The 3,865-nt window shown below is 33.6% G+C and overlaps 1 long non-coding RNA gene across 1 annotated transcript; it reads right to left on the bottom strand.

The window, feature by feature from the left end:
• Positions 1-253: 253 nt before the first annotated feature.
• On the bottom strand, positions 254-3,605 carry LOC104215868 (uncharacterized). Its single transcript, XR_708328.2, has 2 exons — positions 3,192-3,605; positions 254-911 (listed from the first exon to the last, which is right to left on the bottom strand). It is a non-coding gene; the product is annotated as an uncharacterized lncRNA (long non-coding RNA).
• Between the last annotated feature and the right edge of the window lie 260 nt (positions 3,606-3,865).

Below are 3,865 nucleotides of genomic sequence, written 5' to 3'. Positions count from 1 at the left end.
CCTTTTGATTAAATGTTAATTTCAGTAATTAATCTAATTGAATCACGATAAACAATTGTAACGAATAAAATGATGGTTATGGTCTAAAGGGTAACTTATCACGAATATTTCCTTATTTCTAGTTCGATTAACAATTCAAGGGGCTCTTTCGATTACCTAATCGAATCACAAATTTAAACTAGAGCATAAGATGTAAAGACATTCAATATCAAGCTCCTCTTTCGATTAAGCAAAATAAGAAATAAATTCATAATACAAATTAAAACTCCATCAATTAATTCCAACAATTATCAAGAATCGAATCCCTAATCAATTTATCAAAATACCGTATCTATCAAGACCCTAATGGAAATTACTCCATAGTAATAGAAAAAGTCATCTCAATAAGGTTTAAAAACAAAGAAAACATCAATGATAATGATTCGACACAAACTCCCGTATTGCACCGATCGTTGGTTGAAATCTTCATGAATTCTTGTGTCTTCTTGCCTTAGTTGCTTCTCAAATTTTCGTAGGTCAAAAGTCCCTTCAAAAATATATTTTTGTTATATTTGTACTCTGTAGGAACGGGCCCAAACGAAACTCCCTTTTCCTAGCTGAAATAGGAAATAACTCTGAGAAATTTATACAGGCGCACTGTGCCATGTGACGCGCTTATGAGGATGTTCAGAGAGCTGAATTCTGTCAGGCAACCATGTTTACATAGTCATGCCACGCTATTGTGGTGCCCCATGCAGCACAACAGTGTTGTTTTCTCAGAGTAAATCGTTTTATCCACTTTTTGACATTCGGACTTAATCCTCGACCCCCGAATGTGATTCCGTCTTAATTTCTTGGGCTTCTACTTATACTTCAAAGCTATAACTTGTTCTATTTAGATCCAAATTAACTTTTTTACTCAAAATCACTTCCTGCAAGGCATAAAACACATAATAATTGTAGTTCACTATCATTTAAGCTCAAACACATATAAACTACAGTAATTAGAGTGCAATACTACGGCTAAAATATGGATTTTCAGCCTATCATCAATACCCCACACTTATACCATTGCTCTTCCTTGATCAATCACACTACACTTCACATAGGGATGACCTTTTCATCAAACAACTTCCCTGCCAGATCATGCTAAGAATTTTTAAAGAAGAATAAGCACCCTATCATAACATCCTAGTCTCAAAACTTGACTCAAAAGCACCACGTATTTTTTCACAACCTGCTTACCTACTTTAACGCAAAGGTCAATGTCATTACCTTTCCTTCGCAAGTCATGTGCCCTCGCACTAACAAAATATAGAGAGTAGTTCCACACAAAATAAAATTCACGAACAAATAGGAACTAAAGATAGAAAGAATTCACTCACTCTTAGAATCAAAATCCATGTGCCACAAAAAACGTACCATAGGCTTGCCCGCAGTATGATACTCTACTAATTAAGCTCATTCAGTCAAAGAACAAGTAGGACTTAATTTTAGTTGCAATGTAGGCTGCGGGACGAGTAGGATACAATTTGGATAATAGTGGCTACACCTCCCTGAGAACTTTAATACATACAATTTCACAAATTCTACCTCCACACTTATGTTAAACCAATCCTCAACCTTCACATCGTGTTAACACCAAGCTCCCAATTTCTTTAAGCATAGACAAAACAAGATTTACCACTATCAAGGAATAATTTTTTTTATAATATATACAAACACCATTTTTTTTTTCTTTTTTCAATTCCCTACCAGTAGCTCTCCCAATTTTTTTCAAACACTGCACCTTTCTGCTTTTCTATAGTTCCACTTAAAAACCCCAACCATACCTCATTTAGCTTTTAACAAGCTTATAAATGTACCAAGTACTCAAGAGAGGTAAATGGTTCAAACAGATAGCCAATTCAAATAAAGGTGTCAGGCTTGCAGTATGGTTGCCAAAGAAAATAGGAAGACTATCACACCTCCTTTTTCCTGAGGGATAGGGAGTTTTTCAAATTTAAGTGACACTAATCGAAATAGAATTATTTTATTCAATTTTAGAGTCTCCACTTAGGATAATTTATGGTGTCCCAAGTCACCAGTTTATTTTAATTTCAAATCGAAGAAATTTGACTCTGTTTAAAGTCTGCGAAACTAGATGACTGGGTAAGGAATTGCGTTAACCCGGGAGAAGGTGTTAGGCACTCTCGAGTTTCGTTATTTTAGCCCAGTCGCTTTAATCATACATGACTTGATTAAATTGTTTAATTACTCACTTTTAGAACCAATGTACATTTGACCTTCTTACTGCTTTTAATTGCTTGATTGTTCGTAATTATGAAATTATCTTGAAACAAGTCATATGTACGTGTACTCTTTTGTTTGGTGTGTCCAGAATCATGTCACGGGTACGTGTACACAGTTAATAACACTTTATAATTACTAGTAAGATTGTTTTTCCCAAAGTTGCGTGAATGCATACCCTAGATTTAATTTTGAAAATCGTTATTATGTCACGCGAATTTATACATAATCACAATAATCTGGTTAACTAAGAATGTTTCTGAAGCTACTAATATGTTTATGAATATTATAAAATTATTTATGGACTAATAGAAAAGGGCAGCTATATAATATCAACGGGCCTAGCATGCTCCTAGTGACCTGAGAAATTAAAAGAAAGATAAAAACGAGGGTGGCAATACCTTTTTTAAACTCAGATTCCTTCTCAATATTAATCAAACCCTAAATCTAATTTTGAACCCACAACCACAGGACCCTTCCGCCACAGAGAAACAGTGATGAATGCAACAAAAACAAACAAAACATAAATAAACAATCGATTAAATATGCATTCAAACCATTCAATGAACTAAATGTTTAGGTAATTAGAAAGATCACAGAATACTAAACTAAATGAAGACAAGGAAAATAAATTCTTATCGCTTCAATCTTTTCTTAAACTCTCTTCCACTAGTACATGAAATTCATATTAGCCTCACAAGTTACTCCACTAACACTTAAATTTAACATAAATAGATTACATGTCTTATGAAGAGTTCAAAGCAGTAAACTCTTAAGGTTAATTAAAGAATTGCAACCAACGTATCTAAACGAAACAGATTCAAGATTATAACATTTAATCACATAACTAAAACAGGACATGTAGTGGAATAATATTCAAATTAAATAAACTTAAATAGACAAGAGAAAATCAAGAAACGAACCTGTTAACCAAGCTTTCATTAATATATGAAAAATAGAGCTTCTGAAACAACTTCACAAAAGGTGAAAATCTGAAAGAAGAAGACAGTAGTGAGGCGAATCGGGAAACCCCACGAACTTGGACCTCGAACGACGATCCAGCAGAAGAAACATGAAAGAATATTTATTTTTTCGTTTTTGTATTTTTTGAAATTCTGAAATTTTTAACCAAACTTAGAAAAGATAGAAACCTAAAGAACCTAAAGTTTCTATCCAAATTTCGTTCCCTCCATCTTTGTGTGTGCGCGTCTTTTTGGAATGAGGGGAGAGATGAGAGCTTGGTCTTGAGGAAAAAGGGAGGGGTGGTAGACCTAAGAATATGGGGTTAGAGTGAGCGGCCCTCTAGAGATGGGGTTTGGCTGAAGGAATTTTTGTAGGGGAAGGGGTGGGGGTCTTACTAGGTTAGAGATTAGGCTTTTTTTGTTTTTTATTATATTTTTATATTGTTGGTAGATAGGATATGGGTCTGAAAAATCCGAATTGGGCCAAATCCAACAATAAAGAAAACTTAATTCCTTTCCTTTAAATAATTTAAAAATATACTATTAGATGTAAAATTAATTAAAGTAAAACTGTATCATAATATAAAGCTTTTTTTTTTGTATTTTCAAATATTATAATAAAGTAAAAAGTAGAG

This window comes from Nicotiana sylvestris, chromosome 2 (assembly GCF_000393655.2).
Source record: "Nicotiana sylvestris chromosome 2, ASM39365v2, whole genome shotgun sequence".
Classification (NCBI taxonomy): domain Eukaryota; kingdom Viridiplantae; phylum Streptophyta; class Magnoliopsida; order Solanales; family Solanaceae; genus Nicotiana; species Nicotiana sylvestris.
Note: the sequence above shows the minus strand (reverse complement) of the source record. Positions and strands in the feature narration are given on the sequence as shown.